The following is a 17,159-nucleotide window of genomic DNA, read 5'->3' on the forward strand; positions in this document are numbered from 1 at the left end:
TGAACAGATCCATAGACATGAAAAATGGGCCATCTGTCTTTTTTGCTGACTCAGTGAGAGTGTCTTAAAAACAAGATCAATACTTTCAGATGGCTACTGATTGTAATGGATGAAGAGAACCTTAAATTCACAGTACGGTATTTTGTATCCTTCATATTTTGAGTCATTGTTACAAAAGTAAAACCTTCACTTCTTCAAAAATAAATCTGCTCTTTCAAAGAAGTGAAGAATTTCAATGATACTCATTTTAAATTTAATGTTATATTATTGGGTCTTATAGGTAATGGCCTGAGGATTTAGTACATAGGCATTTATCCATTTATATAACATAATTATATTCAATAGAGCAAAAAAAAAAGGAAAATTATGCAAATTACTTCTATCTTTTTACATTGTATCAAACATCTGGATATCTTGGGACATCTGTGTGTTTGACAACCACCAACCTCAATATGATTAACTGAGCATCTCATTTTTTATCTAAATGATTTGGCACCAAGGAGAAGCAGATTTAATGATTATTAATTAACCTTCTGGTCCAAGGAGAGTTTGAAAATTTTGTATTGTAAAACATACAGAGAAGCTATTCACTACACTAAAACTGTGTTGCCTAAATCTTAATCTAAAAGCAATCACAATTAATGCTTGTGGATATACATAAAAATACATTTTCTTCTATCTCTAAGACAAAACGAATCACAAAAAGATGATGGGTTTAATATTTAGGTTTTAAATCACAACTGAATATCAATATCACAAGTGATAACATCACAGTATCACAAGTGAAAATTAGATGAGAAAGATTCTCATATAAATGAGCAGTGACAATACCAGGCAATATGTAAGCTCTAAAATGCCAATATTTAAGCCCTATTATCTTGAAGGCACTAGAGTCTTACCAAGGCCACTCAAGCCTTCTGCTTGGTTGCCACAACTCCAGAGAGGCAAGCTAGCATCCACAAAGATGCTGTTTGACTAATCGAGTTGGTCACTTCCATCGTCAATACCTTGTCAAAATAGCTTAAGATGACAGATAGGTCAGGCAATTTAAGAGTCTTGACAACAGACACAAAACTATAAAGTGCCAGTGGCCAAGATGTAGCTTACTAGTAAGAACAGATTGAAGGGGGCGTTCTAGATGGAGACAGAGGCTCAGAATGGTGTTGCGGCTCCGATGGTAAAGAGCTTTATACACAGGCAGTGAGGCAGCTGGGTGTGGTGGGAATGGATTATAATGAAACTGACAAAATTTGGGACTGAAAAGACTTAAAAAATAGAGAGAGGTTGGAAGAATTAGATATTATGCCAAAAACAATCGTATATGATCATGTGTCTGTGCATTTATGTGTGTGTGTGCAAACCTGTACACATAACCAATCACATTCTCCTCAACTCCCCCATTTCTTCTCCCTTTCCAGGGACATCCATATACTTACAAATATTTTAGAGCTTGTGTATAAAATCTACAAAAAAACGGGACGCCTGGGTGGCTCAGTTGGTTAAGCGACCGACTTCAGCTCAGGTCATGATCTCGCAGTTTGTGAGCCCTGCGTCGGGCTCTGTGCTGACAGCTCAGAGCCTGGAGCCTACTTCAGTTTCTATGTCTCCCCTTCTCTCTACCCCTCCCCTGCTCACGCTCTGTGTCTCTCTCTCTCTCAATAATAAGCGTTAAAAAATTTTTAATCTATAAAAAAAGCAAAAGTTTATTACTTCATTTGACCTATACAATACAACATGGACATTGTTATGTCTTACACATTCACTTTTTGTGAAAGTTACACATGAGACATACTCATGTGTATCTGGTCGTTGATCCTGATTTACCTCTTTATTCCATAGTTTCCTCTCCTTATCAAATTATCAGCTGCCTTCTAGAATTTATTTCTCTGATACAGCATATTCTTCATCAATTCAAGTACTTCTGCCAGCTTTCCTTGGGGACTCTAAGACCACGAATGACTGCTTTATTTACCTTTGAAAGCAGTGTTTGTCATTATAAGCAACTTTTTTTCTTACATGATAGCTGACTAATTATGTGACTTTAAAACCTTAATTTCTCTGTATCTCAATTTTTTTTCTACAAAAGAGCAGTATATATATTGACATTAAAAACCTTCCTACCAAAACTTGTGGCCAAGATTAATAGTGTAGAGTTGGACCTCAAATGCTCATATATTGGATTGTTGGTACAGATTCAACATAGATCCTGGGAGGAGATGTTGACTCCTCTGTAGATCCTACCTAAGAGAGGAAGTCATGTGGCCTTTTATCCACACGTGTGCTACCCACATATCTGGTTTATCAGTTTTCAACAATTCTTAAAAACCCAACTCCAGCTCAGCAGTCTGCAAGAAACAGCCTCAATCAGCATCACAGGATAGCAGCCCTCCAGGCATTGCAAGAAAATGTAATCATTCATTTGATATACATTTTTGTCCACCTACTATATTCCAGGCAGTACCTTAAGCACAGGAATATAACTACTAACAGACATGGTCCCTATATCAAGGGACTGGCAGAACAGAGAAGTCAGACCATAAATGACCAAAACCATAACACATAAATACACACCTCACAAGAAAACCATTTCTGTAGTAACAGAGAATAACTGCTAGGGAATTCTAGGAAGGCAAGGAAAAAATAATCCACATATCAACACACACCTTATAATAAGTGCTCTGAAAGAAACAAATGGAGCAATGGTAAGGAATAACTAGTAGGGAATTATGAGATGACGATGGCTTGAATGTATCTCTGCTACTCTTGCTGCCACTATCTCTAACTCAAGCACTGCCTACCCTTCATGTGCTGCTGGAGTCTTGGCAAGAAGAGCACATTCAAGGGATGCCTGGGTGGCTCAGTCGGTTGAGCGTCCAACTTAGGCTCAGGTCATGATCTCGCAGTCTGTGAGTTCGAGCCCCGCGTCGGGCTCTGTACTGACAGCTCAGAGCCTGGAGCCTGCTTTGGATTCTGTGTCTCCCTCTCTCTGCCCCCTCCCACTCACTCTCTCTCTCAAAAATAAACATGCATAGAAGAAAGAAAGAAAGAAAGAAAGAAAGAAAGAAAGAAAGAAAGGAAGGAAGGAAGGAGGGAAGAAAGAAAGAAAGAAAGAAAGAAAGAAAGAAAGAAAGAAGTAAAGAGAAAGAAAGCACATTCAAGAACTTGTGCTCCATGAATCAAGGAAGAAGCATATTCCAATAGGAGAGAGACCCAAAAGGAGTCTCCATTGAATGTAGCAGATTCTGGCGGAAGTCTGGCTTGTGGGGTGGATGGGCAAAGCCTGCCCACGAGAGTGGTCCTTGTTGGGTCCACCGGTCTCCCCAGTCCTTGAGCAACTTCCAGGGGAAGGAAGGATTTTTTCTTCAAGAAACAAAAAAAGCGAAAACCATAAAAGAAAACATTGTTAAAAATGATTCTAGTAAATTAAAAACTTGAATGAAGATAATTTTTTTAAAAAGTGAAAGGGCAAACCAAGATTAAAAATATATATTTGAACAAAAAAATCAGGGAGCCTGGGCCGCTCAGTCGGTTAGGTGTCTGGCACTTGACTTTGGCTCAGGTCATGATCTCATGGTGTGTGGGTTCGAGACACACATCGGGCTCTGCACTGACAGTGTGGAGCCTGCTTGGGATTCTCTCCCTGCCTTCTTCTCTCTCTGCCCTTCCCCTGTTCGCTCACACTCTCTCTCTCAAAATAAATAAATAAACTTAAAAAAAAAAATCAAACAGCCTAGAAGCAAAATGGGCAGAAAGGTAGGCATTTCTTTGAGGAAAAGAAAGTTAGAGTGCAATAATATATCCATACAGGTTAGAGCTCACTAAAAACTTCTGAAATATTGAGAGATTAACCAAAATTAATTTTACAATACCAAGGAGTTAATGAAGATGTGGAAAGGTAAGACTCACATACTTTAGTGGCTGAAGGATAAATTAGTACCACCGCAAAGGAGAAGACCTTTGAACACCTGGTAAATCTGAATATGCTCATGAGCTGGGACTCTGAAGTTTTACTGCTAGATGAATTCCCTCGTGACACTGGCCCACTTCTGTAAGGAATACATACAAGGACGCTCAGGTCTGCTCCCTCATTAAGAGTGAAACACCGCAACAACCTAATTATTCTTCAGCAGGGAAATGGATAAACTCTGTTCACACAGTAGGATAATGAGCCAAAATTAAAATAAACTATATTTACATATATCGACCTGAATAAATTACAATATCCATGGTGATTTTTCAAAAGCAAGTTGAAAAAAAAAGTATTAAATGATTTAAAGCTGTATAAATGCATTAATGTATAAAATGCATTTTTTTAAAAGTTTTATAAAACTTTAAACCTAAAAAATAACATTATATACATTGTTTTGTGGCACCTGGGTGGCTCAGTTGGTTAAAGCGTCTGATCAGCTCAGATCATGATCTTGCGATTCATGCGTTCGAGCCTCACATCGGGCTCTGTGCTGATAACTCAGAACCTGGAGTATGCTTCAGATTCTGTGTCTCCCTCTCTCTCTGCCCCTTCCCCCCCCACATCTATCTTAGAAATAAGCATTAAAAATTATATACATTGTTTACATAGATATCTGTATTTTTAAAAATATAAAATTATGTGTACAGATGTATACCAACTTCATGAAAGTGATTACAGCTGAGGAGAGGGGAAAGGGACATGAAAGGCTTTGGCTGCACATGTACCGTTTGATTTTGAGAGACAGAGAGCTCCTTGATGCAGACATGTTAACATGTCAGCATGTTTTTTATTGGTGGAATTGGACGCTCTTTGTAATATTTTTATATTAATGAAATCACAATTAGAGTGGGAGACTTCACAAACTGACGTACGTCATACCAAGAACAAAGAGGAGTGAGGTAGAACTGAAAGGCTGCACATTGTAGAGGTGCAGAAGAGTCAAGTGGCTTCCTGGTGTGCTTTGGGATCAGGTGTGGAATGATCTAGATGCTACCACTTAGCAGACCTGCAGCTTTGAGAGAGTTCTTTAACTTCTTCAGGTTTTTCCTCTATAAAGTGGAGATAATAATGGCATCTGCTTCACAGTATTATGGTGAAGCAAAATGTACTAAGATAGCATACATAAAACAATTGGCACTGTGCCCAGAGTAAACGTTCCATTAATGTTGGACACACAGTCCATTCATTCATCAAGATATTATTAAAATTTCCAGGCTAAAAACATAATGTCACAAAGACATTATGAGGGCAAATGGAAGGATGGGGTAATTTATTACCAAGCATGCATTAAACATCAACTGGGCTCCAGCATTTCACATCATTTACCTATAATCCTCCAAATAACCATGCAATGGCAACTCTTACCATCCTCTGTAAGGACACCCAGGCCCTAAGAGGTTCAGTGTTTGGTCTAAATCTCTAAGCATGTTAGAGTTGTGGGGTCCAGAATAAATATCCTATCTGACTCCTGAGTTTTTTTAATTTACACTGATATTCAGACTGGGCTCCCAGGGCTATGGCAGCTTTAAACTGTTTGAGAACTATTCTACACCATTGTGCCTTTCTGAATACTAGATGTTTTCTAAGGTTCAAAGGAAAGCTGCTATGTACCTTGATAACAGTACAATACTTCAGTTATACTATAAAATATAATGCGAGTAACATGTAAGAAGAACAAAATTGCTTAGCCTTAAACATATGATGTTTTGTTGGTTTGTTTTACAATGTGTATTGTATAGGTAATTTGGTATAGGTACATAAGAATTTGGTATAGGTACGTAAGTTGACCAGATGTTACTGTTTTCATCCGCACTGGAAACTGGCTCTCAAATGACTACTTTGTTCACTTATGATTTTAAGTAAAAGTCAAATGTGTACATTTGAGCCTAGAAAGGGGACTTTAAGCACTCTATCCAAATCCTTGGTAAGGTTTCAAGGAACGCTCTGGGACAACCCAGGAGATTACTTAGAAAAAAATTAGCAAATGAGATAAACTCTAAGAGTAAATTAATTAAGGAGAAAGTTGTGAGCCCCCAAATAAGACCACCTGGATTTGAATCCCAGGTCCTCACTTATTAGTTACCTGACATTGATAAATTACTTAACTGATGTAAAACTAGTCCCCTATAAACTACCTTATAGTGTTACTATGAATATTAAATAAAATAATGCATGTTAAGTACTTAGCAAAGTGCCTGGAACATAAAAAAAAAAGAGATCAATAAAGTAATCTACAATCACCTTACCACCACCACCCTCATCATTATTGTTATTATGAAATTCATCACATGTGGGAATAAACCTAGCAGTTCCTGTCACAAGATCTGTGCCTGAGTGTGTGCATCAAACCTCCCAACATTTTCCGACTTTTATGCCAAGACATCTTCTCTATATCAAGCAATAGAAATATAAAACGCTTTTTGATTAAAGGTAATGAGGAATGAAGTACCCCTCTGAAAACACAGTGCTGAGAAATGATTATTTTCAGCAGGTTAGAATAAATATTGAGCCGATGGTATTTTTGCTAGAATCTTTCCTTGATCCTCCATAGTTTAGTATCTGTTCTTCCGGATATTTTAGTGGTGAAAACATTCCTGGCCACAAAGAAATGTGAATTGTTCATTAAAAGAAGTGTGCTCGTCCCTGCCTTATAAAGATGATTCTGACAGCTTAGTTCTTTATGAACTATTTGCGAGGAGGCTTGCCCTGACTTTGGACAAGTTGGCCACTGAAGCAGAAAAATCACTGCCAGAGTTGTCAAATATCATCGGGGCAACGTGCCTTTCTGTGTGCCTCGCTGAGCAGCTTCCAATGACATCTGACGTGGGGTTTTCTCCCAAGGCCATGGCACGCGATGTGCAGCGGAATCCAAGCTGAAACACTAGCGCACGGCCGGGTTTTCTCTGTGGCCTCCAGGTACTCCACGTTCATTTATAAAATGCTTTCTTTCTACTTCAAATTAATCTTATATTCTCTCTCATCACCATCGTAATACTCTTTTGACTTTCTGTTCTGACAGGCTTGAAACAGCCTGATGGGACTGAAGTGAGGTATAAAAAATCCCAAGTTACAGTGGTCAGAAATAAATGAAAAAAACCGACAACCAGGTCTGTAGAGTTATCGTCACAGCTGTGTTAGTAAGCAATTCAGGCCTTTTCTTTTCTTTCTTTCTTTCTTTTTTTTTTTTTTTTTTTTTTTTGCCTCTAAAATATGTCTTTGTTTTTAATTAAGTTGTAATCTATCTCCAACACTTGTAACATTCCTGGTCATTCTCTCTCAACACAAATGCAAGTTCAGGGTCTGGTTTACGGCAAAGCTACTACTAAAACAGCAGAAGGAGAATTATCCCATTTAATCTGAATAGTACGTTTATTTTTAATCCATCTAAGCAAATCAAAGGATGCTTTTTCTTCCTGCGCATACAGTTCAATGCCCAATTAGGTTCAAATATTTTCTTTAGATCGTTAGTCACATTGTGTGTTGTTGGTGACCCATCCATTTCCTAAGCATGTATGTGGAACTTCCTATGTGCCTGGCTTTTGGAACTCAGGCAAATGGGACAAAGTTCCTGTCCTCAAAGGATTCCTAGTCTGGTGGAAGAGGAGGATAAGAAAACAAAGGATGTGTAAGGTGTGTGTATCTCAGTGGCAGTAACAGGTAGTGGGCATAGAGGCAAGAGAAGAGAATAGGAGTTCAAGGAAGACTTCCTGAAGAAGATGAGGTCTGAGCTGGATAAAAGGGGTAAAACAATGACAATCACTGATAGGAAGTCAGAGTGGGATCACTTGTTAACCAAAAGGATCCAAGAAACACATAGCTGAAATAGGGCAATTGAACAATTCATATGAAACTCTGTATTTAAATGGCACTTTCATATACTGTATTCACTTACTCATTCCTTCCTCCTTTTTTCTTAAATGTTTATTTATTTTACAGGGAGCATGAGCAAGAGAGGGGCAGAGAGGGAGCGAGAGAGACAATTCCAAGCAGGCTCAGTGCTGTCAGTGCAAAGTCTGATACAGGGCTCAAACCCACAAGCTGTGAGATCATGACCTGAGCCAAAGTCAAGAGTTGGGTGCTCAACCGAATGACCCACCCAGGTGCCCCTCATTCCTTCCTCCCTTTAAAAAAGCCCCTTGATATATACAAACCAGTACCTCTCGAATCTTTCAAGTCAGAGTTCATGCTCAGTGACTTGTTATTTGAATGAAAAAACTCAATGTTTATTGAGTGCACATTACTCACATGGGCCTCCATTTTTTATCTATAAAATTAGCAAAATAACCATACCTCTTTCTTAAGATTACTATGAAGAAAAAATGAGATAATAGCGTTAGGCTCAAAGTCAGTGTTAGATAAACCAGTTACTATTGCTACTAGCAATAACAGGTACTGTTTTAGCACAGATTTTGAGCAAAATGAAAGCTAGCTTTCACAACATTTATAGTGTAACTGAAGTGGAATGATAAAGGGGGGAGAGTAAAAGGAAAAAAGTTGAAAAAATTGCTGGCAGAGAGAAAGGCACAGATTACATAGTAATTCATAAGCCATGGTAAGAATTTAGAATTTTAAGCAAAAAAGGGAACATGATCTAACTTATGCTTTAAAAGATTTACTTACACACTGAATAGACTGAAGTAGGGCAAGAATGGAGAAAATGGACAAGTTAGAAGATTATTCAGATATAATAGTTGCTTTCGGCCAGAATGTGTGTGTGTCAGGGGCAAGGGTTGGTGGATACAGGGAGAAATGGTCAAAGTTTGGATATATTTTGAAAATTTACCAGGCAGAATTCTCTGATGGATTGGTTAGGTGTTATTCTAGAAAGAGAGCTTTCAGAATTTCAAGTAGGAGAAGATTAATAAGGAAGAAAATTGGTGGTAGAAATAAAAATTTCCACTATAGACATGTTAATACTACATAAGTGAATGAATATGATATGGTATTAGAAAAAAATTAAGGAATTGGCTTGGGTTAGGACAGAATGGATAGAAATGAAAGGAAGAAAAATATTATTATGGTTTAAAGATCCAAAGTGAAAAGTGGAATACAATAAGGCTCATAATGGGATCTGAATGGGAAGGAACACATGCAATAATAATGAGAATTAAAACTGGAAATAAATAACCAAGGCTTGAAATGCTGAGATGCACGTCTGAGCTACATTTACTAGCTGATTTGCAATAGTTAAGATTTTCCAAACAGGTTGATTTGAACTCAGGATGTTCGCATTTATCACATTATATTGAGTTAACTGTGTCTCTGCTTTGCTCTCCCTCTCACCTGTAGGCCCACCCTGTATTTTATTCGCCATCATTCCACCGTGGCCTAACACAATGCCTGGACATGGTCTGTATGTAGAAGTAAATTGAAAAGAAATGGCTTATGCCTAAATAGGAACTCTAATTAAAATTACAGGTTCCCTGGGTCTACTCCAAATTCAAACCACTCGGGCTTGCAGAGCATTCGTGGTTACTGAGAAAGCTCCAGGTATCTGTCTTAGCACCACAAAGAATGGTAACACTCACTTCCCACAGTCTGGAAACAACTCTTAGTATCCAGTTACTACCTCATGTTGCTTCCTACCAGAGTCAAGAGCAACATTTCAGTGTTTCTTTTTCTTCCAAGTCAAAATGAACCCTGGTCTACTTGAAGAAAATACAGAGATGTAATTTTTCCTTCCCTGTACATATTCACTTATCTGTACTCTAATTCACTCAAAACTCAGAGAAAAATGCATCTGTATTGAAACATTTGTATGGCATTGATTTCTCCCCATGGGATTATCCCAACAACAACTGCACAACATTAAGGTGAAAATAATCTCTGTAGCTTGTCTTGCGTGGGCTAACACCCTAGTGAGATGGACAAAAAACCTAAGATGCATCTCTCTGTCTCTCTGAGACATGTCTTTTCAATAAGTGTTTATTTACTATACCTCCTGCTTGCTGTTAGTGAGTGATGTATTTCTTAAAGCTAGAACAAATTCTGTCTTTTCCATTTGAAAACAATTTCTTTTTATTGTGGTCAAAGTATCCCATTAAAAAAGTTTTCAAGATATGAGAATAGATATTTAAAGTTGGTACAAACTGTTCAAAATCTGATAACAATGAATCAGACTAGAGGTGTAGAAGGCACCTCTTTGTTTTCTGCTGGCCCCACTTACAGCCAAGGACACATCCTTCCAGAATCTCAACCACCGTTTTGTTTCTCACTCCTTCTCTCCTCCCTATTATTTTGTCTCCCATAATGGTTCCTCCACTTTCCTGGCTTAGCCATCAACTCAATGTTCCTTCTTAATTGGATATTTGAGGCCACCAGAGACCCCTCAGCAGTATTGGGGCTTATGAAATTCATATTTGCCAGGTGACAAGATGTTGGCCAGATGGAACAGTATACCTCCTCACAAGGATCTACCAATGTCTGGAGAGACAAGACACATAAACAAACTTAGCTAAGTATGATTCATGCTTCAATGGATGTTGCCCAGAGAAGGCGTTAACTCTTTCTGAGGTGATCAAGAACATTTCACTAAAAATGTGATGTTTAGCTGAATCCTACAGGATGAGTAGAAATTTGCCAATGAAGGACGGCATTGTAGGTGAAAAAAAGCATCATGTTAAGGGAGCAGAGGAATTCAATGATATGACCCATTTGGAGAAAAGAAGTTAGAAGTGACTGGAAAGAAGGGTACTGGAAGGTAAGCGGCTATATATTAAAGGATTTTGATCAGAGATCTGCCATCATCACACTGGAAGCAGTGTAGAAGATAAAATAATTTGGATACCAAATTCAAGTAAAAAAGTCTGTTGCCATATTTGCAATGATGTGGGGTGGAGTCAAGGGGATTAAGAGGCTGACACACAATTGAAAGACTCTTAAGAATGAAAATCCCCATCAGTTCATGACAAACCACAAGAGGGCATGATGAGGGAGGAGGAGGGGGAAGAGGTTAAGGATAATACCCAGATGTCACTCACCAAAATAGAGAATGAAAGAGTTATTGACTGGGTTTGAATTGGCGTGGAGAGGATGACCTACCTGATTTTGGAAGTGTTGAAGGATCCTGGAATATGAGTTGAGTTAGACACGTGGGAGTTTTTAATGTAGGCAGAAAAATTGAAATCATAGGTGTGGATGCAATTACTCAAGGTAGAACATGTAGAGTGAGAAGGGACATGGGGTGAAGCAAAAATCACATCTGAGGCTATCCCAAGAACACAGGTTCATTACTGCTATAGTCAAAATCCAAGAGCTCCTAATAAGCCTGTTCCCCCTAAAGTAATATAAGAGATATCAACCATACTTCTGGGAAATCTCAATTATATGTTCTCTGGTTTGCAAAATTAAAATATTTTCATCCTCTAATGACACATGACACTACCAGAATCATCCATTAGCCATTGACATCCTCTATCCATAAGGTTTAAACCTCAGAGATCTTAGAAAGCTGTTTTCAGAGAGGCCATAGAAACACATCGCTCCCCTTTCTTATGAAAACCCATAGGAGCTGGTATCACTAGAATATACTATGCAGTCTTTGAAAGTCCCTTCAGAAAATCAAAACACTTATAAAATAAAGCTAAGATCTTGTCAAAGCTTTATCCAGCACTAATCAAGGAAGAAAGCAGTCCTTCTGGCCTCTGAAAAATGACCTATTTGCCTTCTCCTCTAAGGAATAGTAGCAAAACTACCACAACTATCGATGTATATTTAATAATGATAAAAATTTTTAACTTTTAACAATCCTGCTTAGAGTAAAGCAGGACTTACAAAGTTACATTGCTAGTTATTTCCTAGACAAAACCTGTCTTTCCTCACCTCCTTTAGAGTGAGACCAGAAGCATAGTCACTTTAGTGTGTGTGAATGTGTGTGTGTGTGTGTCACCTTGTGTGCACACGCACACGTTTACCTGAATTCCAATAGACATCCCATGATCTTTTAAAATTTATTTGGTTTCACCAAAAAGCTCCTTCAGTTATGTTTTTACTGAACTCCTCTGGGATGATATTTCCTCGTAGTTACCATTTAATGAGTTTCTATGCTGGGTCACACCATAGGAGCTTTGTGCTTTATATTTCATTTCTTCTTCCAATGAATGAAATGTTAAAATCCAGTTTAATACATAAATCTGAACTTATGAGAGGCTAAAATACTTGTTCTAGGTCGTACATCTACAAAGATGCACAGCCAGTGTCTGAAACTGTCTTTCTGACCTCACTTCTTCCAAACATTGTCATCTCCAAATGAACTGGGTAGATGGCGGTCCTTACTAATTCTAAGTTAAGTCTGTTAATTTCATAATTCAGCATTTAATAGCAACCTTTTTGTATTCCAGTAATAAAAAAAAAGGAACAGAAAAATTCAAAGTATTGGCCAGAAGAGCACAATAAAAATGAAATACCCAGCAATAGGGACTCAATTTATGTCCACTGGATCTGAACTTGTCTAGGTCAAACATTATTATTGATGTTATCTGATCTCAAAGGGTATGCTAGAACTTCAGGTTGTGAAGACGTGGTTTCAATTAAATATTTTTAAACTATATTCAGCAAGAAATTATTTTACGGAGAGTCTAATTTATCGCAAGTGAAAAACTTTCGAGGTTCTGGCTAGCAGGGACTCAGAATAATGTTCCTATCTTTGCACTCTTGGCCCACTGCCATCCCAGCCATGTGGTATTCTGCCGTGGCACAGGAGGAGAGAATCACATGCCAGCGGAGGCACCTGTCAGGACCTGTTGAGGGGCTCGATCTCCCTGTGAACTAACAGGGAAGCTCCCAAGACTGATCTGATTTAAGCGGAACACGCTCCCCACATCGTTGCCTTTCCACGTGTTGTTTCAGAACACGCGAACAGCACACTAAATAAATTGGTTAAAGAGCAACTTCAACTGGTTCGATGTATGACTATTGATTTTTTTTGTCCTTCAGAGCTTTACTGTAGCCACTCAAGGACCAATAAGGAAATGATTTCAAAAAAATGTACTCAACAGTAATTTTCTACGTGTGAGCACAGGAAAGAGGGAAATAAAAGATGAATATTCTACCTAAATGTTATCCATAGTAGCTTTATCCAATCTTGGCAATGACAAAACTCCACAGACTTTACCAAATAAAGGCAATGCCACCAGAAGGTGGATTTCTTTTTGTCTCACAGTCCATTCTGTTACTAATCCTGAAAAAAATAATAATAATTTCTCTGTGATGGCACTTAATCCCTCTTTCCAATAAAGAAATACATTAACTCAAACCATCTGATTTTTGCCACAAAAGAGAAGCTCTAGCACAATAATGAGGGTTTTTTTTTTCCAAATATTATTTACTCACTGCAATTGGTTGTTTTAAAACAAAGCAATTTGGAAGAAACATATGCTTGGGTAATGTTATCCTTTAGAGAGGAATAAAAATTACTAATTTAAGGCCATATAATTATTATGCATCTGGTTTGATACAAATGTACTCTTGAGATACAGGAGTGAAAAATTACTCAAACATCAGAAATATGGAAATCACAACTTCTTGGATAGTTAATATAGTCCTCTGTAAACACAAAGGAGGGGTTTCAAAATTTATGTAGATTGTCATTTCTAATAATGCAAAGTATTGACCAATATCTTTGATACATATCTCTTAAAAACTGAGAATTGTTTTTTATAAATGTGTCAACGTCAACAAAAAACCTTCATACACTTAATGTATCAGTTTTGCCCCGTGTGTTTAGATGCAAATGCCGTAGACACTGGTCTTTGATTAAGACAATGCCTTCCTGACTGGATTCAGTTGGAGGTGTATTTAGTTTGGCTTATTTGAGGTACCACTAAGCCTCTGTGGTCTTACTCTGTATCCTCCAAGTCAGAATCTCAGGGGGTTCATTTCCATTTAACATCTCAGTGATTCTTATGCCTGCTGAAATGTTAGAACCACAATAATTCCTACTGTGCCACAGAAATTTCCCAAGTTTTGTCAAAGTGTTAAATACTTTTCCTGGTTCTCCAACTTTGAGATAACAATATATTATCTATACGTGACAGAGATTTCATTTTAATTAATAACCAATACTTGAAGTGTATATTTAGTGTTAAGTGCTGTTTTAAGTAGTAATTCATTAATTTACTGAGTACTCCCAGTATGAGTACTGAGCATCAAGTATTATGTTTGTTGCCATTCTAGAATGAGGAAAAGAGGCACAAAGAGGTTGAATGATTTGCCCAAGGTCACACAGCCAGCAACTTGTAGAGCTAACTTTGGCCTCATGCAATGTGGCTTCCAAAGCTTCCTCTCAACTACCGGATTACACTAGGTCTTAAATGTCTGTCACTGAAAACTGAACTGCTTCAAAAGTCATTAAAAAAAGGGCAAAAATGCTCCCAACAAATTGCTTTTTTGTAGAAGGAAGAAGAGGAGAAGAAAAGAAAGGATATATAGCAATATAATCGGATATCCCAGTGAGTGAGTTGGCTAAAAGAGGTGAGAAAAGGGCCTTTTGTAAGGTAGGACTTACTGGAAATACTGTATTTGAATAAATGCTAAATAATGAATCTGAATAAAATTAAAATAAATTTAATAGATATTGAATAAATATTTAAATGTGAATATACATTAAATATAAAATACATAAAATATAATAAACATAAATAAGTTAGAAATAAAATTAAAAGCCAGTCTTTCAGATACGTATCCAAGGAATAGAGCATTCCAGAAAGAGGAAATATGTTTCAGTGTGTTCATGTTAGAACAACGTTCATCGTGAGTTCAAGAAACAAAAAGTCCAGTGGGGCTGCAACAGAGTAAACAGGCGTGGTTCAACATGAACTCAAATCAGAGAGCCAAGCAGCAGCCAGATCATGGAGGATCAACAAGGAGGCCTAGCCCAGCAAGAATCCAGAATGCAGTGGTATAATGGTTGAACACACTCTGAGTTTGGAAACAAAGGGTTTGGTTTCACATTCTAGCTCTTCTGCTTCCTAATTGTTTAGCATTTGCTAAGTTATCTATGCTATCAGGCCTCAGTTTTCACATCTTTATGCAAAAATAACCATGAGGCCTACCTTGCAGTTTTTGAGTACTAATTCATATAATGCATGGGGTTAGCCAAGTGTCTGGCACTAACAAAAGTGACTATTTCAGGGCTTTTGAGAGAATGCAATTTAATCCAGTTTGACTGTTTTATATGGGAAAGAGTAATGAAAGATAAGTCTACAAATATAACTGGAACCGTAATAAATGGAACATAGAACACCAGACCATTTCATAAGCAGGAGAGAATCACTAAAAAAAAATTTTAGCAAGGAAGTGATGTATCAGTGCTAGACTCTAGACTAAAGATTGATACAGCAGTTGTTTGCAGAATATTTTGGATACTGGAGATACAGAAGTAGAAAAATCAGTTAACAAGCAATTTAATTTTTCTACAGTAGGGACCAAAGGGAGGGAATGGATTGCCAACATGACGGAGGTCAGATAGACAGGACTTTGTGACTAAGTAAATGAGAGCAGGCATCAAAGCCCGGGGCCTGAGAGAGTAACTGAAATAGAGATGGTGATCGAAGAATCCAGTTCGAGTCAGAAGAAAATGACTCAGCCGCAGACATGCTGGTTTGAGATTCCAGCAGATATCCAGCCAGCAGTGGAAGTGCAGTAAACTAAAATAAGGGGAAAAGTTCTGGTTGGAAGTGAAGGTTGGAGTATCATCAACAGTCAGATGACAGTTAAAGCCCTGACTGGTGGTGGTACATTGTTGCCAAGAGAAAATGAAGATAAAAGAAGGAAGATAGGAGAAAAGGGTGTGGTCCCAACATCTGAATAGATTTGACTGACAGGACTAAGAAGAATGCCAGTGGGAATAGCAGGGTAGGGAGTGGTCCATATGCTCCCAGTGCAGCCAGAAGAACATGATGAACAGACAGCATATGTCAATCACAGTATGGAAATGCTACCTAAATAATGAATTTAAACACTTTCATTTGGTGGATGCCAAACAACTAAAACATTATTGATCGTGCTTTTCACCCATAATGAAAAGGATGTAAAAATTCTTGGATCTGTGTCTTTTCTCTTGTATATATCCAATTTGTTTACAAGTCTTTGTAAGGAGGTATTTAAGTGTTCTATTTATAAAGTATAGAATAACTCCCTGTGAAAGTTGTGAAGTATCCAGACCACGAATAGCTTCCTACAAAATAGGTCCTGTTAACAGCATGAAAAACCTTTTCCTCTGACATAGTAGCTAAAGGCAATAAAATTATTTACTCTTTAAATGACTGAAGTCCTATGGTAGCATTTAGGAGTATATATTAAAAGAGGCATTATCACAAAACGTTGTCTTTTAACTGCTACACTTTCCTCTCTACCTTTAATCATAATAGAATCAAAGTAGAAACAAAATCAGGTAGTATGGATAAAAATGATATATATTGTTTTATTTTCCTAGCTATTCACTCCCATATCTCACTTTGTATTGTACAGACTAGAATTCCAGTTAATAGGAAAAAAGAAAAGTTTTTTTTTCCAACAAGCAGACTTACTTATATAGGTAAAATTATGAATGAGATTAAAAACAGCATAATTCATATAAAATATTGAAATTTTAAGACCAAGTATATGTTAATAAACTTGCAGATGCCAATGAAACATCTAGAAAGCTATAACAGATCAAAATGAACAGAATCCTAATACAAGAAATAGTAGAGATGTTAGGTCAGTTTTTTCCAACGGGGGGAAAAAAGTGGGTTGACCTCTAATATTTCCTCTGTTTCTCTGTGATAAGGTACAATAAGGAATAATAACTAACTTGAGAAAAGGAGACAGCTTTCTCCAGTCCCATAGCAACCTAAGAATAAAAACTTCAAAAATCCATTTTTTTCTAAAATAAAAATTTTATGAGTATTTGATCATATTGTCCTGTTAATGTTGGAGAATCTGATCTCTTTAAACAGTGGGAAATCCATGTAAATCTAGAAAAGATTTTATTGTGAATTCATATATAGTACATGTACCCTTTCATCCTAAACCTAATTATTGATATCAGAAGTTTGCATCTTAGCTATATCACTGATAAAATAGATTTTTAATTTTATAAGCTTTAATACTTCATTTAGCAGTCTGATTTAACCACTGCTTTAAAAACAAAATTATCAAGTTTTCTAGGTGTAGCTTTAATTAAACAAGTATAGGCTTATGGGGCACC

General features: G+C 37.3%; 1 protein-coding gene across 1 annotated transcript in view; it reads left to right on the plus strand.

Annotated features, from left to right (window-relative positions):
• The window catches only part of LOC125919354 (synaptotagmin-1-like), a 321,052-nt gene that overhangs the window by 100,481 nt on the left and 203,412 nt on the right, over nucleotides 1-17,159 (plus strand). The window lies entirely within an intron of this gene.

This window comes from Panthera uncia, chromosome B4, assembly GCF_023721935.1.
Source record: "Panthera uncia isolate 11264 chromosome B4, Puncia_PCG_1.0, whole genome shotgun sequence".
NCBI classification, from domain to species: Eukaryota; Metazoa; Chordata; class Mammalia; order Carnivora; family Felidae; genus Panthera; species Panthera uncia.